Here is a 25,470-nt window from a genome sequence, read left to right as displayed (position 1 = left end):
TTTATTTTTTGAAGTTGGTTCAATCTTTTTGTTAAAAATATTTTATTTAGTTTTAAGTCTGCTCTATAAAAAAATAAAAAAGAAAATGAAAAAATTAGAAAAAGTTAACCAACTAGTCACGACAGGACTCTATCAAAATAATTGAAACATTGTACTGATTAGATAATGATCAATATTGTTCTATAGCTATTGTTCACTATGCTCTATTAAGCACTGCACAATGCTTTCGAAAAGGCATATTTGGACTTTAAACTTCATTTATAATGAACAAATATGATCATAGATAATATTAGGGGAGTGAATTTATTTTGAAGGATTCATTATAGATGACATAACTTGTCTAATGTGACATTTTTATGTCAAAGTGATGTTATTACACAACGCATTTCTGCTCGTGCTTTCATGATGTCAAATTAGGCAACAATAAAACAGCATTTACAGGAACTTTTATCTCTTTGTCATGGAGTGCTCGAAGAAATAACACTGACAAATAAATGTACTAAAAAAAGTCAAAGAAAGATATTAAAAATGAACTGAAACTGTAGATGATGAAACTGTTAAATGAAAATTTAACAAGAATATAAAAAAAGGTATTGTATTAGGGGCTTGCTTGATCAGAGATAGCTGTTGGTGAGAATGCGATGTATCAATCTAAAGACGCGTTAAATAACCTAATCTAACCGTTAAATTTGATGGTTTTGCCATTTTTTTTATATAAACTAATCATAGAATGATCAAAATTTCGCTTTTTTACATTCATTACTTTTGATGTTTGGTTTTAAAAGATCTGTTGTCAAAGCAATTTGAATAGATTTAGAGACTTATGGTGATGTTGCTCTGTGATATCTGAATTGTCGGTTGAGGTTTCAATAACTCAAAGGTGGCGATTTTAATGTCCAAGACAAAGAACTGTCAGTAGGACCGAAAAAATTCACTGAAAAACTTATTGCACGAAAACTAAGCTCAAACTTTTAGATAATTTTCAGACAGCTTAGTAGTTGACGAATAAATTAGTTTTCAGACATTTACATGCAATGGGAGAGAAAAAAAAGGAAATCTAAAGGGTGGGGGGAATTTCTACCACACGAATTAACTGAAATTTACTATTTCTAGTTAGCGTAGATTAAGTTTCTACTACTCTACGCTTGGTAGACAAAAAAATAAGAGTATTCTATGACTTGTAGTGACTGACGATGAAAAGTTGATCTTGTACGTAATCCCAAGTGCAAAAAGTCATGGGTTAGTCCATCTATATCGACACTGAATGGTATAATGGGTAAAATATAAGGCATAATGGTGAAATTAGCCAGGTGCAATATATTATGAGCTGCTAAAATCGAACGAAACTGTTTTCTGAGGAGGTTTAAATTAGTTGGAGGACTGTGGTTCGAAGACCACGTTGAGCAGTAACTTCAGTATAAACAAAATGTAATTATTAATACGAATAATAAAATATTAACAAATGTATCAAAGTATAACTAGAATACTTTAATATTTAATGTAAGATAATTTTTAAGTGTCTTTTGATAAAAAAATACATTGAAATCTAAAAAGTTGGCTATAATATCATATTCATGTTAAAAACCATTATGGGAAAAAACGGTTCATCGATCCACGGTCCAGCTAGTTAGTCTGATACAGAAATTATTTCCAATGAGTCAAAATTAGTCACGACAAGCAATTACTATTTATAGTTGAGATCATTAACTACTGTCTGTTGGCCTGGAGTGGGGACAACCGTTTACAACATCAGTTATTTATTTAAAGTATAATAAATTCGCAGATATTGCCGCTATAATAATATAAAACGTTGTATTTTTTGGATTTCTGGTGATAATTTTCATCCTAACATTATCACTTTTAATGTTAGTTATGATGATTTAAATATTTATACTGTACAAAAAAGGGGAATTTTGGTAGCGTACGATGAAATCTAAAGTGCGTTTGATATCGGAAAAAAAAAACGGAATATCCACAGTTACATACCACAGCTTATCATCTGTAACTGGTGAGATAAGAACTACGAACTGACAAAACCGAATCAAACCATCAATGCTGAAATGTATTATTATGCTGAAAGACCATTTGAAAATTTTCAATGAATAACTGTTATAGAAAAGACGACAATAGGGAGTAATAAAAGCAGCAGGTTATCATCATATTGTAAAAGGTATGAAGGATACAATGTTATAATTCGAATGGGAGGTTCAAGCGTACCTATTTCAATTACTCAATTTATGTCTTCTTCAATGATACTGATACACTTTTCAAAAAAAAAATTAGCAGGTGAATGTCATTGCTTAATATTCCAAATCATCTATTGTTAGAAAGAAACAAAAAAGAAGATTAATTTAATAGATTAAGTTTAATAAATTAACTTTTAATAATTTCATTTCTTTCAATAAATGGATATGACATTTTGAACTGATCTACAAGATGAATCAAGTGTTGCGAAATTATTCCAAATGCTGGAAATTTATACTGTCACATGAAGGGACATATTAAACGTTTAAATCCATTTTTATTGAGGTTTTATGTTGTCCATATGGATAGTCCTATATCTACTCTACACTAGCCAAAAGAGAAACAGTACATAGAACATTTATTGAGAAAAACTGCAAGTTGTAAGCAGTAAGATTCACAAATGGATTAGAGATTTTCAGTTCGATGGTGGATTAAATTGGAAACACAATGTTTCAAGAAACATTATCTTTCCTCTTGTTCTTAGACAATGGATGAAACATGGCTCTATCATTTCACTCCGAAGTCCAATCAACAGTCATCCGACTGGACTGCACACGATGAACCCGCTCTAAAGCGTGGGAAAACACAGCACTCGGCTGGCAAGATTATGGCGTCTGTATTTTGGAATGCGCATGGAATAATTTTTATTGACCAGCTTGAAAAAGGAAAGACCATCAACAGCGACTATTACATAGCGTTATTGGACCCTTTGAAGGACGTGTAGCGACCTCCAGGCATGTCAAATTTTACATCGTGGAATAACGGTCTACAAAATACCCAGAAATATATCGTTTTACCTCCATTCACCGTGCCACATCATTTACCATAAAGACGAAATCGCCGAAAAACGGCTGCGTTCGAAGAAAAAGAAAGTGCTGCTTCGCCAAGACAACGCACTGAATCAAAAATCCATGAATTGGGCTTCGAATTGCTTCCTCATCCACCATATTCTACATATCTGGCCTCCAGCGACCATTTCCTGTTCTCAGATCTAAAAAGAATGCTCGCTGGGAAGAAATTTTCGTCAAATGAAGAGGTGATTGCCGCAACTGAGGCCTATTTTGAAGCAAAGGACAAATGGTACTACAAAAATGGTATCGAAGTTGGAGGGTCGTTATAATCAGTGTATCACCCTTGAAGGGAATTATGTTGAACAAAAAAAATTAATTTATCCAAAAAATGTGTTTTACTATGGTGGGCCGGAGACTTTTTAATTGACCTGTTAGCTTGTGAAAAAAGTGTATAATAGCCTGAAATACAACTTAGCAGACTTAGAAGCAGTATTGCCATTATACAACAATATGTACTATGTCACATGGTGTACATATTGTTTTGTCTATTCCCTGTTTAAAATAACATTATAATAGCAGGAACAAAACTTGAAAATATAGGTGAACCAAAAGTAATACTATGAATATTAATAGTTAATTAATATATGTTAAAATTTCCATTGTTTTCTATGATTCATATTGTTAACCGCATAAATTACGTCGCAGAATTTCAGCTAAAACATTAAAAAAACTATATGTAAAGTAATCGTTGGAATCACTTAAAATACTAGGGGGTTTTGAACAACGATGCATAGCAATGATTCATGAATATTAACAGATACATACGTGTTTTCAATTTAACGATATATCATGAGGTAATACCATGATACGTATATCTTATATGTTTTTATTTAATTTCAATTAAAGTTGTATTTTATCCATCAGTCCTCGCATGTTTCAAATTCCTAGTTTTCAATTCTTTCTCTTTTTTATCAATGTATGGTACTTTCATTCCTTTTCTCTCTTCATTTTGCTGTTATTATTTTTATTCTCATTTTTTGTTTTGTTTGACATTTTTCTGTCGTTGTGTCTTATCATTTTTCCATCGTCATCGCCATCTCCCCTCCCTTATTTGTGCTCATCAACTATGTTTTGAATACCTCTCTCCAGTCATGTTGTCTTTTTTCAGGCCTATTTCCGCGTTCCATGTCTACATCTGCCCTTTTATTATTAATTTCTGATATCTCATCTTTACTACTTTGCTCTGTTTCCTCTTTTCCCTCGCTTTATGCTTAATTTTCCCTGTATTATGTATTTTGCCTTTTGATTAGGCTAATTCTATTAGGCTAATTTGTCATAATTAGTTTAGCATTCTTACTTTTTAATACTAAATATGTAATCTGGTATCCGGTAAAAGGTAAAATCTGTATATCTTATTTCATTTATAGTCAATCAAACCAATTTGTTTTTAGAGCCAATCCTTTTATGCATTTTCTCTTTGATCTTGTCGACCACTTCCCTATATTCTCTTTGTTCCTTCCTCTCTAAAACCCTTACTGTACTTCCTCTTTAAAATATATATCTCAATTAGCGTTGGGAACTATCGACTGAAAACAGTCGAAACAGTTGATTACGACAGTCCCAGTCGTAACCCAGGGTCTCTGTCACCCGCAAAACAACCATACCCCGAACCCGAAGTGACATCAGCTGAAGACCATTTGGTTCTAGTTGGTCAAACTGGTAAAAGAAAAAAAAAAAGAACGGAGATAATTGCCTGGGGCAGTTAATTTTATATGTGCTTATAATTTTCAACGGTAGTATAAGCGAGATGGAGATGCACATATTCCTTCATGTACTAACTTTAAAAAAGAAAAGGAAAAAAAATACTGAATACTATTAACATGCAATTAATAATTTTATTTCAAACAAAGTAGAATTACTTTTGTATTTAAATGTTCTATGGATCTGTAAAAAGTAATGGAATTCTTCTATGGAATGGAATAACCACACATATTTTATCGTATTTTAGTATGTTAATTGCTATTTTCAAATGACATACTATAATAAATATAGACAATACAATAGAACTTAAACAAAACCTAAAAACTAAATATGTACAGTAACCATAAATATCAGTCGAATGAAACTAGTAGAACCAAAAATAGTAATTAAAAGTACATGACTGAAACAGTCGATTGTAAACAATAACAAAATCAGTCGGACTGAAAATAGCAACTGAAAACAGTCACTGGTAAAAAGTAGTAAAATCAGTCGAACGAAAAATAGTGACTGAAACAGTCGATAGTAAAAAGTAGTCAATTACTAAACAGTCGATAGTTCCCAACACTAATCTCAATAATGACAATGAGCATATCCGATTTTTCTTCTACCCTTTTTCAAACCTTTGGCTTCTTTTAGTTCTTCCAATCTTCTCAAAGTCCTGTGCAGATAAATATATTTGTAATAATAAACCTAATATTTTCGTCTAATAATTTTCATCACATCGGCGATCAAATCAATCAAGTACAGACAATTTTAAAGGTATTGAGACATAAATTATATTTTAATTATATTTTATAAGCTTTATAAAATTTGACATTTATTCTGAAAAATAACAATGATTTAAATAATTAAAATAGCACTTCTATTTGCTGGTTTATTTTTGAAGTTTATGTCATAGTATTAACATTGACTACTTAGGCAGATATATAATATGCTACCATCCGTACAAATAACAAGCATTTGGTTTAGATAGGCAGGTTTAGATAGAAAAAATTCCGCAAACTCACATGTAGCGATAAGGATGCCTGCAGCAATTTTTGTTGTTCAGTTGAAAATACGGATGCATTATAATAAAAACATGACTAAATACATTATTTGAAGTAATGTTTATTGGAAATGATATATTTTTTTATTTCATATTAGATCAAAGTAAAATATATTTCGGAAAGATCGACCAGTATCGGTTGAAAAAAAGAGTTAGTTCTGGGCTATACGACTGGTGAGCTGCTAACTTCGCATCAGCTATTTTTTAAATAGTTGTAAAAGTGGAGATGGAATATTAGTGTTGTATAAAATTAATGTAATTAATTATCCGCTCTGATTCATTCTGATGCTGATTCCATAGAATTCAGAATAATATATTGTTTGTTTGGTGCTGATTTTCTTGATGTACAGGGAATAAAATAAGATTTTTTTTTAATAACTCTCTCAGAGTCGGGATAAAAGCGGTTAATCTCTCTGGTAGCTCCAATCTTCTCTTAGCAAAGTTGCTATCTGGCTAAAAAATGGCCAATCAAATTGAATGAAGCAAAATATACATACACAGAATTCACAAATACGAGATCCACAATACAGCGTGTCTTTATTAACGGCATACAAGTTCCATATGTTAATAAAGCAAAATAACTTGGTATGACCCTGGATGGCAGATGTTCAGATGGAAGGAGCATATAAAAAAGAAGGGGGATGAAATCAATATCAAGTTCAAGTAAAAATGTATTGGTGACTCTAATCTAAAAGTAGAAGAGCTAGAAACAATTGGTCTATTGCTTTTGATGATTCGGGTTCGGAATATTTGGATTTGCGGGCGACAGAGACCTTGGGTTACGACTGTGAGATATTTTATCAACGGAATGACATGTTGCAAGGTGCCAAGGGGGAACCTTATATTGAACATGTTCGTGAAGCTTTCCACGAACGGGACGCCTGATTCGAGATAGGTGTTTGGGTTCTTCACAGACCATGGGCATCGAGTAATGCGCGGGATTTTGTGGATTGGTGCTTGTGTGGATTGAAGTTGTCTATCACAGACGTACTTGTAGCACACTTGTGCTCCAAATAGGCAGACTGATCGGACCAGCCTTTTATAGAGAGTCGCTTTCGGGGGGAAGGGAGGATTTCCTTCCTGGATTGGAAGTTTACTTTTTCTGCAGAATTGTGGGTATAGGATGCTATACACGTCATTGCCTTTGCAGATAGCGTGTTGGATTTGTGTTGACCATTAGAACCTTCTGTATAATTGGAGAGCCAGGTATGAGACTTTCTGGAGTACGAACTTTGTCAATTTGAATGCGATATGCACGGAAGTCCTTCCGACGATGGAATATAATAGTCTGAGTTTCATTCGGGTTAAACTGCAAACGCCAGAACTTGTACCACTCGATAGCCTGATTGAATTGGGCTTGGAGTCTGTTACGAATGGCATTGGGGCAGTATCCGATGGTGAAAATCCTGTGTCGTCTGCATAAAATTTTGTCTTTGATTGCTTGGGGGGTGGGAAATAGGCCATGTACAAATTAAACAGGGACGGAGGTAATAAGAGACCTTGTGGAACTCCTGCGGAGATTTGCTTACGAGCGGAAACTGAGTCACCGATTTTTACTTAAAAAGAAGTCTCTCCCAAATATGAGTGAATTAGGGAAATTGGGTCATCTTGTTGACCTAGCCTTTTGGCTTTGCAGATTAGGCCATTGTGCCACACTTGGTCGAAAGCTTTGGATACATCTAAGAAGATGGCTCCAGTTCTGCCACCTTTACGAAGTCGCTGATGAAACGTGTCTGCGACTTGAGTGTTTGGCACGTAAACCGAATTGTTCGTCGAGAATTATTTTATTTGCATCAGTGAAACTGTTGAGAACGTGGAATATCGCTTTTTCGGTAAGTTCGTCTTTGAATATTGTAGCGTCAACTTTTCCAAGAAATGTCGAAACAAGATGGTTCTCATCGGCTGTTAAATGATTTTGAAAAACTCTCCGTCAAGTTATTATCTGACAAACTATCTCTTTTATAAATCTTCCCGTATTTATACCTCGGTCTTGACGTTCGACATTAAAAAGCCGCTTTAAAAGGAAACTTTCTAATTTTAGAAAAGGCCACCTCGACATTCCGGTCAAAAGCCCCCTCCGTCACCCCACTCCCCCTCACCAAAATGACCCTTGCACATCCAGTCTGGATTTTTTTGCGAGATCTCCAATCTCGTCCTTTCTCTCTGTGTGTATGTGTACGTCGCCCTGGTCCTCGTCCCTTCGGATTTCGGATCTGGCCGGTACGGACGGACGTGTGTCCTTACGCTACCGAAAATCTCCTATCTTGCGTCTGTCTTTGTCGGAAACGCTTTCGGGCTTTACCCTCGTCAACCGATGTTTGGGTTTACTCGAGGCGAGTCCCTTGCCGACCCTTTTCCTACGCCCAGGCAAAGTGGGCTCGGTATTCGATACTTTTAAAGAGAGGTGCTCTAACGCGGCGACGTTGCCGGATCCACGGCAGCGGGGGTCTCTTTCAAGCGGGCCTCGGTCGCCATATGGCCGTCGAAAAACGTTTTCTTGATCGAATTTTAAAGCTGATTTTCGGTCTCGATAGATGTGGAATTGGATAAAATAAGAAAAAGATACAGTTAAGATAATATTTGAAGCTCATTTGAAGATATTTAGTATTAAAATTCACTATCCTATTTAGTATTTTAGTATTTTACAACGTCATGCACAACAACTGATACTTGTGTTAAAACTTAAGGTACAATATTAAGGTCATTCTTATAGTATTTGTGTATTAATTGAATTTATTCAGAAACTAAGGATTATATAAGTTAAAAAATAGTGTTTTATTGATATTTTATTTGGCACAGACAAAGAGATATATCGATATATTCGATATATTACATGACTCAACAAATTCTAGTTCTAATTAATAAAACAATAAACTTTAAACAAACAAGGATATTACCACTGGTTTAGATTTAGGAAGACTAGATAATAATGTCAACAATCTTAAAACATTTGGAAAGCTAAATTGAAGATATTTAATATCAAAATTTCCTATGCACAGATTTATTTCATGTTTTATACAAGCTCATGTTCAAAAACTGATAATTATGTTTAAAAGTAAGGTACAACTTATAGTATTTGTGTATTAATTGAATTTATTCAGAAACTGAGAATTATATAAGTTAAAAAATAGTGTTTTATTGATATTTTATTTGGCACAGACAAAGAGATATATCGATATATTCGATATATTACATGATTCAACAAATTCTAGTTCTAATTAATAAAACAATAAACTTTAAACAAAACTTGACTTTATTCTCTTTCAAGAGTGATGCACTGTGTCCAGAACTCTTCTCTCCTAATCTTTTAAAAATATTTTCCGTATTTTTTTTATTTTTACTCTCATCAATTACAGACATGCTGCTTGATGGATATGACCACTGGTTTATATTTAGAAAGACGAAGTAATATCGCCGTCTATCTTGCTGATAGTTCCTTTAATAGAGTATACATTTGATAAATGTTTGACCAAACATCTAGAGAGTTTAGAACTTGAACTGATTAAATAAACAAACAGACTTATTAAAAGTGAAGTCTTAACAATCGCGAAGATTATGAGTTATTACAAATGAGTTGAGTTCTTAAAAGGTAACGTAAATATAAGTCAGAGAGGTATGTTCAAAACTTAAATGTTATAAAATTATCTTTCAATTAATGCAATACTAATTTTATTACTTTTTTTTTATAAAAACTAGTTCTCGATGACTAATTACACGTGGTTATAAAAGAAAATATTATAAAATTGCCTAAAATGTAAAATTGCCTAAAAATATAATACAGTATACTTCTTACCATTAACTCATACAACCTGAATATCACTAAAGGTGTCGTCAATGTGGTACATACCTGGAAAAAGACAGAAAACACATTATTAGGGCAAATTTTTACAAAAAAAATCAAGATTAGTTTGATTGTTTACATAAAGAATCTATATATAAAATGGAATAATATTAATATAACTTTATAACTTAATATAATTTAATAAAGACCATTAAGTGCAAATAACTATTGGAATCCGCTGTTCAGAAGAAGCGTACGAAGTAACAATGTAATAAATAAATTAAAAAATGCTAATTTTAGACCAATAAACTATAATATTTATATTTATTTAAGACACCATCAATATAGAGGATGGGGCAATAGTTCCGCTACCATTTTGATTGCTCGCCATCTTGATTATGTGAGCTCAGTTTAGCTTTAACCGTTGTGTTGTGTAGGCGTTCAGTTTTTGTATCCATAAATATCCGTCACAAGAACGAGCAGAAATAGTAACAATATTTATTAAAAATAATCGTTGCATTATTGCCACTCAGCGAAAATTGCGTCAATGGTAGCGGGACTTTGGTTAATACAGTACAGTTGTGTTTGAGCGGCTTTCTCTTCACTCTGAATCTCTTCATTTTCTGTCTCTTCCCCGACTGTCATTTAACAGGTCAATTGAAAAGTGCTCGGCCTACCATAGTAAAAAAAAAATTTTTGCCAAAATTAGATTTTTTTATTCAACATAATTCCCATCAAGGGTGATACACTGATTATAGCGACCCTCCAAATTTTCCAATTTCTAACTAACATTTTTGTAGTACGATTTGACCTTTGCTTCAAAATAGGCCTCAGTTATGTCGATCACCTCTTCATTCGACGAAATTTCTTCCCAGCGAGCATTCTTTTGAGATCTGAGAACAGAAAATAGTCGCTGGAGGCCAGATCTGAAGAATACGGTGGATGAGGAAGCAATTCGAAGCTCAATTCATGGATTTTTTTACAGGGTGCATTATCTTGGTGAAGCAGCACTTTCTTTTTCTTCAAATGCGGCCGCTTTTGGCGATTTCGTCCTTCAAACAGTCCAATAACGCTATGTAATACTCGCTACTGATGATCCTTCCTTTTTCAAGGTAGTCAATGAAAATTATTTCATGCGCATCCCAAAATACAGACGCCATAACCTTGCCAGCGACTGTCGATTAGACTTCGGAGCGAAATGATGGAACCATGTTTCATCCATTGTCACATATCGACGAAAAACTCGGGCTTATTACGCTTGATCATCTTCAAACACTGCGAATCATCAAATTGTCGTTGTTTTTGGTCAAAAGTGAACTCGCGCGACGACCACTTTTACCAGAGTTTTATTATACACAAATATTCGTGAAAGATATGATGTAGACGTTCAGTTGATATCTTTAGAGTGTTTGCTATTTCATTCAGTTTCAATTTACGGTAATTCAAAATTGTTTTGTAGATTTTTTTAATGTTTTCGTCGGTGACAACCTCTTTTGGGCATTCACTGCGCTCACCGTCTTCGGTGCTCATTTCACCACATCTAAACTTAGCATACCAATCCTTGATGGGGCAGTGTCCGGAAACTCGGCATCAAGCCAAGTTTTTGCTTCATCTGTATTTTTCCCTTCAAAAAGCAATATTTTATCAACACGCGAAATTCCTTTTTATGTATTTTAATACAAAAACAAAAGTTGCTTCATTCAACATGCTATAAATCACAAACTAATGATCCGACAGCAGTCAAATTTATACACGCATCTTTTGAGGATTAGGGCTAACTAATAAACATATGGATTTAATTCTAGTAGCGCCATCTATGTGTCGGGCCGGGGACTTTTCAATTGACCTGTTAGAGCTCCATATATTGGAACATGGAAAATGCCTTTCTTAGTACTAATGTATTTAGTGGTTTTCTTGCGTTAGTTTAAGTTAATGATTAAATTTTTATTGTTAAATTTTATATGAACACTAAATACTGTTAAATTTATCGAAATTATTTAAATGTTTGTAGATATATCGGTTTATTTTCTAGTTTAGTATTAACGAACGATAATGCAAACCTACATGGCGGAAACGAAGGAGAAACTATTCTGCATGTGTACGAAAACGTGCACGTGGTTGACACGGAATGCTAAAACCTCCATCCGGGCCCTGAAATTTCGACAACGTGTGCATATCCGATTTCAGAGACCCAGACAGACGCACACTGGTGCTACCTCGGCACAGGTAGAATCTTTTCTGACAGTCACAGACCGACGTGTAGGTATAAATAAATTCTCTTTTTCGGTCGACGGTGGCATCGCGGTAATGTGTTCGGTATGGCGGAGCCCCTATAACCCTTTAACTTTTTAAGCACATTCCCATGAACCAAGAAACCTACGGACCGGTTTTCGGAGACCTACGCCACGGACCTATCGGCGATTCTCGACGAGACCCAGGCGAAACGTAGATATCAACCGTATGGTAATGCCCCGGTGCGAGCCTCCTCCGTGGAATCGTTAATTGAGTTTACGAAACAACCGTTTTGTATGATAGTTTTTGTACCCTCAGTGGCAAGATGGTGTGTATATAATGAAAAAAACTGACCATGCGATAAGACCAAATTTTCTATTCAATATGATAGTAAAATATCACGTTTATCATGAGAACTAATGTATTACTAGGGTCAGACCTCCATTAATGTTGTGAATATTGGGTAAATACCAATTAAACACAATTTATTGGTTAAATATCTACTGTTATTTTACGTAGAGATATGTTAAAACTATTTAATTTAATAGTTTCGCATTTATACTAATAGATGCTGATCAAAAGACTTTAACTACAAATAATATTATAGTTATAAACAAGCTTCCTTACTCTCCAGGCTTCATTAAATGTCTTAGGACAAATGTTGCATTTATAGAATAAAACCGATACGATTGCTATATCTCTGTATTTTACAAATTATTGCTTATTAAATAATGTAATCTCTTTTGTCTGTGAAAACTAGGTAAATACTAGAGTCACTATTTATATTTCGGGAATTGGCAACACTGTTGTCACGTGAGTCCATCTGACGGTTCCATCGTAAAGTTTGACATTTTTTACGATATACGTACTCAGAATATTTGGTCGCACGGACGCTATTTGTTTATTTTATATTTAGTTGAAAGTTTCGTCTGAATCGCGAACATTTTCGTGCGATGGTTTTTTACGATTTTCGACGTGGATTATCAAAACAAAAGTGCATCAATCAACTTAATTTGACTTTTGAGGATGAAGCTTCATCAAAAGTGAATTCAATCCTAGTCGTAGTTAGCTGTTGTGCCAAAAAACATCGATGCTGTGTGCGAAATGATTAAGCAAGATCGTCATGTCACCTATTGCGAGATTGAAGCATCCCTAAGCATTAATTCCACCAGCATATATGCGATTATACATGAACACTTAGCTGTGCGAAAGTTATGTTAGCGTTGGATCCCGTACAATTTGACAATCGCTCAAAAAAAGGCTCGTGCAGAAACCAATCGACGGTGCAAAGAAATGCTTAAGAAATTCAATCGCGGTGCTTCGAAAGACGTTTATGTAATCGTAACAGGTGACGAATCATGGATATATTCGTATGAGCCCGAAAGTAAGCAGCAGTCGACTGTATGAGTGTTCCAAGATGAACCAAACCAAACGAAAAAGCCACCACCATGAAAACAGTGAAATTCTCGTAAGAATCTCCAAATATGGTCAACTATGAATACTACTGCAGTTTTTGCTACAATTCTTGATCTACAAACCTCCCCCCCCCATTAATGAATTGACATATTGACATATATTGTACATTTACTAGACTAAAACGAATGGATGATCGTACTTTAAAAATAAAAGACATCTCAGTCAATACATCATTATTTTTACAAATAATTTATAATTTATTTACCTATAATCATTAGGATGTCGTTGATAATTTTGTAATTTGTTTATCTGGTTTCGTTCCAGGTATACTTTTGTTAGTAAATTTAATTATTTCATAGTATTCACTGTACACTCTTCTTACATCTTAGCAAAATGCTGTCTAATTTCTTCTCTGACTCTCTGAATTTCGCATTCCTCGATTTTGACTCTCAATAAATTCTAGCAACATTTCACCTATAAAATAAAATTTAAAATCATCTAAAGAATATTTTGTTTAAAATAAATGTCTAATTATTACGAGTTACTACAATTTTTGCTACTATTCTTGATGAACAAACCTCATTAATGATTTCACTACTTCATTTCTTCACTGTTCTTGTTATCATTAAATTTTGGTATATGTTTGGATTTTATAATTTTTAAAATGCAACCTTATATTCTTCACTTATCCTTGGTTTTCCATATTTTAAAACCAGTATATGTTAAACCACCAAGAATAACACCACAATTATTATTATTACTATAGAACTATTGATATAACACAAAATCTAAATATTCTAGATGTTTTGTTGTTTTTATTTGGTCGATTCAAAAAGAATATACCCCCACTAGATGGAAAGCAATATAGCTTATTCTTTTATATAGTTTTTAAGCAGCAATGTATCCTAATTATGTCGACACAATAATTATAAACACCCGGTTGAAAGGTAATGTCGTCTCCTCTATACAACCCTGACTTGGTGTCCCTTGGTTATCGCTGTAAAATTATCAGATTGTAAATCTTTCAATAGTTATTAATTATTAGCTAGCATTAACAAAAAACTAAGTTAAGACCAAAACTATTCAAATTTTCTCGCCTTGAAAACAACTGAAGGATTTTCTGGTAAATTAGCGACTGGCTGGTTTCGTAATTACCGAATATTTTCGTACAAACACCAACTGACAATACACACTTAACTTATAGCCTCCAAAACGATATTATAATACAAGTGAAATTCTGTTGCAAAAAGTCAAGTTTTCACCCGAATCGAAGTCGGCAGCGGTGGCCAAGTTGTCAGTCAGTTCGACGTTATAGCGGCGCTATTAACAAACATAGGAACATCGCGTAACACGAGCGACTTGACGTAACAACCGTAGTATTGCCGTCGCAGTCGCCGCAGCCGCCATTTGCTTAAAAAAATAATAATGTCGGACTCGCAATAAAGCGCGATTTCAATATGGGGCCAAGGTGGCAGGCTAAGGTTAAACCCAACGTAGCCGTCGACCGGGTTGTGAAATTGGTTGCGGAATTGTGAAAATTGCATTCGATTGTACGAACGCTACTCCAACTGTTCATTGGATACAATTAGTAGAAAACACGTGCTTTATACTGTCACATGAACAGCGATAATATACTAAAGATTTACTCAATACATAAGTATTTTAAATAATATTGTATTTTTTTTATAAACCTTTAAAACTATTTTCTTATTAATTATATCTTACATTACATATATAAGTAGATATTTATATACTACACAAGCTTATGTGGTTTGGTCTGTTAAAGTAAATATTTCTTCTTTAGTTAAAAGAAGGAATCTGTGTTAAGTACGATAATGAAGTGTTACTAGTTTCTAGAGACTTTGGAGCTATATATTGTCCAGTAGCTGTATTGCTTCAACGTTGCTATGAATTAGTAACCTCATATCATATTTTAATGTAAACTCTTGGATAAATTCGTTGATTTCGAGGACATTGTAGAGTGGATCGTTACGTTCTTACGCATCGAAAAGTTTTGATAATTAATTGAAAAACTTTGTTTTGGCAGTTTTGGACTACTAGTTGGCTTAATGTTTTTGTGCAATTGAATATTTGAAATCCATAAGTTCACACAGACTTTACAATTGACTGACAATCTAATCTTCTAGTTGATTTTAGTTGAGAGTATATTTTGAGAGTAATCAGTACTTTGTATAAAATGATATTTCCAATTTAACCTACTATAGAGATCGATGTTTAGGTATTTCGCTAATTCTGCTTCAGGAATCGAGCATCCACTAAATGATATAATTAGATTTTTGTTATTTCACCGTAACATAAAATTGATATTGATAAATTCGGAGCAATTAAGCTCATTATTTCACAATATCTAGCCCATTTTTTGATATATTTGACAGCCATATGTACATTTTCTACAGCCACAGACAGAGACTCTTTGACATAATGACTCTAATGGAAGATATAGAAATGGTCCTAAGATACTGCCATGTGGAAATGAATTGTATTTTAGTGATTTTTCTTTGGACAAAAGCTTTTTTTTATACATATAATATATAATATAATACAATCCGTACAACTCGTTTATTCAGCTATTTGATATATTAATTTTATTGTATTAATACTGCTTCTGAGGATATTAATTATTAATTATTACACAGTGAAATAATTGAATGAAAAGGGGATAATATGTTAAAATGGCACACCAAACAAACAATAATAAATACACAACCAGATGGGCTCAGATGGTCAATAAAAAGATTTGTACTACAGTTATAATGAAATAGCAAAATAAGGAACTAAATAGAAAGTTTTAGCATTAGTTCTTCCAGATAGTAAATACCTATATCTATTAAAATGCAAATATTACTTTTATTGAGTTAGATGACTTTGAGAGGTATCATACGAGCAAAATATGCTGAATCAAGGTTGTAAGTCTCTATAGCATTTCCCTACTTGAAACATTAACTTTTGATAGTATAATGACCAATCATCAGCCTGTTGAATGTTACTTGCATATACTTATTGGGAGCTCTTTCTATTTCTCTAGGTAATTATTTTAAATTTCTATAAAATAGTCTTTGATGACTGACATATGGACAAAGGTTCTATACTGTATGATCTCCTTGGCAATATAGCCAGCATTTTCGTTCTAAGTGCTCTAAGCTGTTGAAATCTGTCTATAGAGCCTTATGAGTTTATAATGGATATAGTGGTTGGACGATATAGCCTCGACTACCTGAGTGGAATTGATTGAATCTAAACGCACCAGCCAATCGTCAGATTTATTTCCAAAAACAATCTACAGTGCACTCGAAATAATTTAATTCTAATATTTGAATTCATGACCGAAAAAAAGTTCCTCTTGAATTATTCACATACACTTCGATGCTCTTCCAATATTATCAATTAATTTCAAGATAGATCTAATTTGCCACTGATTGGAATAAATATTTCGAAAATGTTTGGTAAATACGGTGGCTGAGATATCACGCATCAGTATTAACTAGAGAATAGCTATACTGCAAAACTAGGTCTGATCGGCCATTCTAGAGTTTATAGAGTTTTATGCTAGATATTTTTACGATTATATTCAATTATAATGCTCAATGGTTCTTTCATTTAATCCATGCTCTATCCCTTTTTAATTAGATCTTACATTAGACATGCTTGGTACCTTCTTAACTTATAAGAATAATTTATTACTATTGTTCTATTATACTTGCATTAATATGCAAGCAGGCCGAGTGTGGGATACTATATAATAATTAAATAACTATATATAATTAAAATTAACTTATATTAACTAAACTTCAAAGTTCAATGTTTAGTAAATACTTATACACATACACTGTATAAGTTCATGTGATTTGGTTCGCTTCAAACTTTTTATAACTTCGCAGATACATTTAATTTAGAAGTCATCGTGTAGTTCTTCGTTTCAACTCCATATTTCAACTGCCTAAGTTCATATATCATCCGCCTGGCTTTATAATTGGCTGATAAACTAATCTCATGAATTTTTGGGCAAATTGAGAGTATCTTCAAACTAATCAGTACATTTCTTCAATTTGCAACTGACCTGCTTTGCTTTTTGTTGTATTGCTGTTTTATTTCGATCATTTTGTTGTATTATTTCAACGTTGCTGTGATTTAATAAACTTATTTCATGTTTTAGTGCATGTTGTATAACTTAATAAAAACAGAAGGTTTTAGAGGTCATCGTGTAGTTCTTCGTGGAGTACGTAGTAATAGGCATTTACTGAAACCCCATATTTGAATCCCCTAGGTTCAAAATGTCTTTATATTTGACTGATACACCAACAACAAAAGGCAAAGAATTGGTCAAAGCAACGAAGGCACATAATTTACACCATATTTCTGCTGAAGATCCAAGATATTGGCTGTCAGATAGAAATAAAATTCACGATACCATAGACTTTTCTGTTACAAAAAATATTGATACCAAAACGTGCAAAGCTGAATCATGCAACAGTAAACTCAAATATTCTCAATAAAACAAAACCACCTTCTTTGCATAAACCAAAACCAACTGGCCATTATTTAGAAAAAAAAGACAGTTTATTATCACAAAATTTATCTCTCATAACAGAAAGAGATACAGAAATAACAGCAAAAAAATCTAACATAGACTATATAAGAGACTGCATGGTATGCAACACCTAATAGGGCGACATATCAAAAGTTTAATTATAATTTAATCTACAATTAAACAAAAAATTGTTGAAAAGAGAAAACTGCGAAAAACCTAGCAAAAGAGCTGAAAGAGCTAATCAATAAGGAACAAAATCAAGGAATTCCAAACTATTTACAAAACTTAACGCCAACTGACGCAACGGAATATTCTCTCTGGAAAGTAACAAAAAAGATTAAAAAATCTAAACAACATAATCCACCTATTAAAATTGACAACAATACCTGGGCTAGGAATGATAAAGATAAAGCCGAAGTTTTTTTCTAAACACTTACAAACCGTATTTAATCCATACCCGTCTGAAATATCCGAACATAGTTGACTTTCTTAACGCTCCGTTTCAAATGGACCTGCCACATGAGAAATTTACTATTAAGGAGAAAAACAAAGAATACTTAAAGAAATCAATGATAAAAAAGCTACTGGTTTTGACCTAATTACTGGAGGAATCTCGAAAGAGCTCTCAGGAAAGTGCATTACATTAATAACATTCATATGTAATGCCATACTAAGATCAAATTATTTTCCTAACACTTGGAAAGCTTAAATCACTATGATTCTTAAACCTGGGAAAAAATCAGAAGACGTCTCCTCTTATCCATAAGCCTGTTACCTGTCATCTCTAAACTTTTCCAGAAACTATACATTAAGAGACTCAAAATAATCGCAGAGGAGAGAAATATTATTTTAGTAACAACAGAACAAATACATAGATTAGCCAATGAAATTAACAAGAAGTTAAAGGATAAAAAATATTGCTCAGCTGCATTTCTCGATATTTTTCAGGCCTTCGACAAGGTGTGGCACATTGCACGTTAAATTGAAAAGGCACCATTGCCCCATACGCACTTTCAGCTGCTGAAATCGTACCTCAGAGGTAGATATTTTATTGTTAAACAGGGTGATGAATACACTGACTACAATCAATATATTCAGGTGTTCCGCAGGGCAGTGTTCTTGATCCATTACTATATCTATTATATACAGCTGACTTACTGAGCTCAAGAAACACTACTGTTGCAACATATGCTGACGATCAGCCACAAGAAACCTCCAACTTCATCTTAATAAAGTCGAATTGTGGTTGAAAACGTAGCGTATCAAAGCAAATGAGACAAAATCTACCCATGTGACATTCACCCTTTGTAGAAGAACAGGTCCCTCAGTAAAATTGAATAATCACGAACTTCCGCAAGCAGACAACGTTAAATATCTAAAAGCATTTTGATCGACGTTTGACATGGAGAGAACATATAGTGACAGAACGCAAACAGCTTGGGATTAAATTAAACCAAATGTATTGGCTGATAGGGCGTAAATCTAAATTATCATTAAATAACAAGGTTTCGCTGTATAAGTCAATACTTAGGCCCATTTGGACCTATGGTATTGAACTATGGTCACTTACTGAACTAATCTACTATATATTGTATAACTAAAATTATATAAAATATTTATGGCCAACGGGCAGACTGTTGACGTTCTAGGAGATTAATAAAAAAAATATTTTTATAATATAAAAGTGAAATATTATTGTTGGATTTCTTTTTTAGCATTTTTAGAGAAGCATAATTTAAGGCTTACGCAAATATATTAATATACCTAATACAATATAGGAAACAACAAGAGAATTATATGTATCCTCACATTGGCGGGAATGCAAATATCGTAATGTTAAATATACTAAAACAGACCTATTCTTTTTAATATTCCTACCACTATTCTTGAAACAACACCAATATAATAAGGTTATGCAAAATACATAATTTTCTATGACCCTGTGAACACAATATCGAGCCGTATTACACCTTGATTCGTAATCCTCTATCGTTATAACGTGGAAGGAAGTTTCTACAATCTATTTAAAAAAAAAACACAGTCTTCCCCGACCCAATCGAATACATCATCCAGTTCAAGTGCAGAAGCAACAATCTATTCACTTTTATAGTCTATTGTTTATCATTCAATTTTTTCCTGATCGACTGTCTATTGTTTTAAGTTTTTTTTCTCCTGGCCGAGTTAGATAATAACTTCGCTTGTTTACGACGAATGATAGATCGATCGAGTGAAGGAAAAGAGACAGTGCTGGATAAACGTCCCACTTATAACATGATTCATGTCGTATAGGTGTTAATTGAAGGTACGAATGATTTTATGGTTCTGTTAATAGCGATGATGAAATTACATTCAATAAGAAATTTCATTGTTTCCTTATCTACCATGCAAGTGAAAAGTTTTATTGTGTTCTGTGGTGAATTTTGAAATAGCTTACTGGGTTGTGTGTGGTTTGTATAATCGTTATTATGTATGAAATGGTCTATAAGTACTATTACGCATTGCATTTTTATTAGTTCATCTAGTATGGGTGTGTTAGAATTTTGTTAACATCTTACCAAATAAAAATTCGTTTTAATGTATTGATATATTATTGATAGATCCATATAATTTTTTCGATAGTAGTAACCTTCAAGAGATACCTGTCAAAATTTCAGGTCATTACAACTATTAATTTAAAAGTTATATTGGTTTTTGTGATGTTGGTTTTGCTACATTGGCGATTTGATTAAACATTGTTTTTGATGAGAATTTAGAATTATAGGCAGTGTTTTGACGAGTCTTAATATAAAGCTTCCGCACCATGGAAAGTGCAAGCGCAGTAGTGTAAATACCATGAAACCCTTAATTCTAAACACATTTCATATGTAGACATAAGATAGACACACCATTGTAAACTGACCAAGTGGTGAGTTCTTGGAACGACTATATACACAATACTACATTTTTCCGAATACCTAGGGCCGTATTAGTCACGCTATGTAACATATCTATGAAATAAATATAAAAAAGCTCACAAAATAGATTTGTAAAACAATAAAACAAATTTGCTTGAGGTAACTGGTACCTTAAATATATACAAGGTAATGTTTTACAAAAGAAATGCAAAAAAAATTGATAAGCTCATAGCTCTCTTTTGTTTAATATTTCAAACATGCTCCAGATCTAGCCTCCTGCCTCTACTAGCTTTTATTTTATATTTAATATCTGAAGAGATATTAAACAGTGAAGAATATTCGACTCTAATTAAAAACTGATTGACGAAACTGAGAGCAAAGCTGTAAGCTATTTTACAAAAAAAAAGATGTTGTAAAGAATCTATCATGTTTATAGAAATGTTGAAGAATAATGAATAAACTGAGTAATAAAAAATATATATTATAATGAGTGATGTTATGTGTTTTAAAATAATTTACATATAACAAGTTGTTTTTAACAATGGATTTTATCAAATTTCTATTACAGGTGGTTGCCAGTTATTAGTTTTGCGATTCGCTATTACAATTTCATTATCAGCAGTTATTTGATTTCACAATTATGCTACAGTAATATTTTGAATTGTTAAGAGAATACATATAATGCCGCAAGTTTTCTGGATATAACAAAAGCATTTAATAAGATTTTGGGTCTAGTTCTCCTGTATAAGCTACATTTCATATAACATTCTTCTGCTATGATAAGGTCCACAATCAATTTTCATTGATAATACTGTTAATTTAGCTTAACCTCCACGATAATTATAACAGTTTTGTTTCCTTGTTAAACAGGAAGGAAGGTATGAGTCATTTCGACCAAATTTGATGAATGTACGTATATAGACCACTAATTCAACGATATTAAACTAAGACTATTAGTCTAATATCGTAACTAACCATTAGCCAACAAAAAGCCAATTGTTGTTTCAACAGATTTGATATATAACAATATAGATACCTCTTGAGGATTAAATGTACATATGATTTTTTACTATCAGCTACTGTATACAACATAGATAATTAATTGAATTTAATTCAAGTTTACTGATAAAGGCTGACTTTTCTCAGTAAAAAATGATATTAAAAGATCAAAAAGACCAAAAGCTAACAAAAAGATTAATTATTAAACCTTAGTAGTACGCGTTTAGTTTAAGAGAAGCACATTGACAGGTGTCATGCAGTATAGATCTAAATCGCAGAAACTATGTACCAGATATAAAAATACAAAGCAGATATAACATGTAAAAAGTTTTCTATGTATTTTAAGTAATTTTCTATGTATTTTAACTTATTAATTTTCTTTTTGCAAATTACAAATGTCTTGTTACATAAATAATTACTCTAATCGTAAAAGTTACTGATAAAATGGTATATTTGGCAACATTTATCAAGATTTATCATTAATGTTACTTCGAAAATATGTTTAATGTCGATCAGTTCAAACACGTGGAGGCCAAATTCCTCCACTGATTTGAAGATTATACTAAAAAAATACTAATGTATTTTTGGCTTATTTTATATGCGTGTTAAATTTTCGCGCTACCCCGGTATACGAAAACAAAGAAATATCTGTTTATATCACATAATTCTTTTCTACCAGAATTATCAAAGAACGTTTTTTAGTATTATACATCGAGTACATTGTTCAAACAAAAATCAAATTAACAGTTTTAGTCATGGTAATTGTTTCAACAAACCTTTACAATTAGTTAACAAATATATCGAATGTATAACAAAAAACTTGTTTTATGTCAGTGATGTAATTAAATCAATTTTAATTCGGTAATATACTCCTTTATATTACAGATATTTTTTAATCTAAACAGTCATAGATGCTAAGAAAAAAAAAGATATTTCAATTATTGCAAAGCTAGGCATTAAAAAACACGACATGCATTGCATCATCGGCAAATTTAAAATATTATAAGTTTATTATTGATTGTCTTGTTTTATAAGAAAAAAAAATGATTAAAGAGTTCAGGTAATAATTTGTAACAAAAAAAGAATAATTAAAAACGGAATATTAAAATATGTATTGGCTATCAGAAAGACATTCCCAGTTATCTAATTAAAATCAAATACAGTCCTACCAGATAAGCATGAACTCATAATGACTTAAATGTTATTATTGTATTATTGTATTATATTATTATTGTATGACTCATTACTCATCTGAATCTGAATTGATTTCGCTTGACGAATTATATTTTCCTCATGGATCTATAGAATCCAGTCCATCCAATTTCATACGGTCTCTATATTTCGTTTATAGTATCTATAGTTTAACTATTTTCACTTATAACCGATGTGATATGCGCTGATACAGATATTTAAGCTACTAGCATTCTTCATGATATATTTCGCGCTGCAGAGCCATATGATAATTGACGGATAGGCCTGTTATTGTAAATCTCAATGAGATCCAGTTAGTACAAGTACAGGAGTTCAAATAGTTGGCATATGGGAGAAGAAAGCAGCATCTACTACTGAAATAAAAAGCAGAATCGACCAAGTTGTCAAAGATTTCCTTTCTCTAAGACGGTGCGTGTGGAAAAGAGGCATTATTATAATTAAGATTAAAATCCATCTATTTCGAATGCTTATTGGACCAATCATTCTGTGTGGTTCGGAGCCTTGAACGCTATTACAGTGTGGCACATAAGTTTGAGGCCTTTCAAATGCGATGCTTATGACAATTCCAAGATTTTAGATCACCATTTTAATGTGAGGTGGCGGAATTCCTCATAGACTTGGAAGGCGCAGTGATCAGTCCGAAAAGAGAGAAGAATAAAATTGTTTGAATTCAGAACAATTGCTGTAGCAAGATTTAGGGAACAACGTTCGTAGTCCTGAGGCACCAACAATAGCGTATTGGTTGAGAAGAAACCTATGGATCGAAAATGATGATGTAAAAAGAAATTGTATGTTTATCGGTAAGATTCGCCTTAAGGACGAAACATTTCGCTACATAATAAGTCGATTGAAAAGTCCGCGGCCTTAATAAAATTAGGGAAGAATTAGACTAGAATTAAATCCATATGTTTTTTAGTTAGCCATAACCCTCAAAAGATGCGTGTATAAATTTGACAGCTGTCGGATCATTACTTTCTGAATTATAGCATTTTGAGTGAAGCAACTTTTGTTATAGTAAAAAAAATTGATACAAAGGAATTTCGCGTATTGATAAAATATTGCTTTTTAAAGGGAAAAAATTCAGTTGTAGCAAAAATTTGGCTTGATGTCGAGTTTCCGGACATTGCCTCAGGAAGATCAACCATAAAGGATTGGTATGCTAAGCTTAAACCTGGTGAAATGAGCACCACGTGTGTAGTGGACGCCCAAAAGTGGTTGATACCGACGAAAAAAAATCCACAAAATGATTTTGAATGATAGTAAATTGAAACTGAATAAAATAGCAGACTACTGCTATTGCTGACTGCAGACGATGAACCCGTTCCAAAGCGTGTGAAAACGCAACAGTCGACTGGTGAGGTTATGGCGTCTGTATTTTGGGATGCGCATGGAATAATTTTCGTCGAGTACCTTGAAAAAGGAAGGACCATCAACAGCAACTATTACACAGCGTTATTGGACCGTTTGAAGGACGAAATCGGTGAAAAACGGCCGCATTTAAAGAAAAAGAAAGTGCTGCTTTAGCAAGACAGTGCACCGTGTCAAAAATCCATGAAATGGGCTTCGAATTGCTTCCTCATCCATGGTGGAATTCTTTCATATTTTCAGAACTCAAAAGAACGCTCGCTGGGAAGAAATTTTTGTTGAATGAAGAGGTGATCGGCGAAACTGAGGCCTATTTTGAAGCAAAGGACAAATCGTACTACAAAAATGGTATTGAAAAGTTGAAGGGTCGCTATAATCACCCTTGAACGGAATTATGTTGAATAAAAAAAACTAAATTTGCCACAAAAAAATCTGTTTTACTATGGTAGGACGGGGACTTTTCAACTGACCTGTTAGAATATTTATTGTACCTAAAACTGAAAGAAAAGTATTCCCAATGCGGAAATAAATACTTTGTAAAATACACTACCAATTGCTTCGAATAAGAGTAACATAAGTTATAAAAAGTTATATAAAAACTTTAGATTCAATGTTACTCCAAAGAACTATAAATACTGGATGCATTTCAAGAAAATATGGTGATGGAAAATGTGCTTCAAAGTTCAATCTTCAGTTTAAATGAAAGTATTATTATTAAAACAGCCATTTAACCGAAATAATTTTCTATAATTATTCGGAAGTTGTATTCTGTACAACGATCATTTAAAATCATATACAGGTATAATTTAAAAATCACATCAAAAAGAAACCGAAGCATTGACCATCCTATATTTATTTTTTTAAATACAAGTTTTAATGACCAATGTGATTTACGCCCAAGGTAATCAGTTAGTTAACTACAGCCCTGAAGAACGGTGCCTTCCCTGTAGAAATTAATCATCAGAACGAGTATCTGGTGATCCTCGTGAAGTCTACCTAAGATCAGCAAGATACAAACAAGAACTGTAGCCGTATTTATATATATAGTTTCACAGGTAAATCGATTTAGGTTCTTTTTTTCTCTGTGTGGTTAGACTAACGATTGTTCTTTTCGTTTTCCTTTCTTCAGTTCAGTTCCCGATATATTTTGTACCATCATACAAAAGAAGTATGGGGACGGT

General features: G+C 32.9%; 1 protein-coding gene across 2 annotated transcripts in view; it reads right to left on the bottom strand.

Moving 5' to 3' along the window:
* gus (splA/ryanodine receptor domain and SOCS box containing gustavus) overlaps positions 1-25,470 on the bottom strand; it is a 457,580-nt gene that overhangs the window by 58,629 nt on the left and 373,481 nt on the right. The window lies entirely within an intron of this gene.

This window comes from Rhynchophorus ferrugineus, unplaced genomic scaffold, assembly GCF_030347505.1.
Source record: "Rhynchophorus ferrugineus isolate W39M unplaced genomic scaffold, kcgeb_rfMv2 rfM1, whole genome shotgun sequence".
NCBI lineage: Eukaryota > Metazoa > Arthropoda > Insecta > Coleoptera > Curculionidae > Rhynchophorus > Rhynchophorus ferrugineus.
Note: the sequence above shows the minus strand (reverse complement) of the source record. Positions and strands in the feature narration are given on the sequence as shown.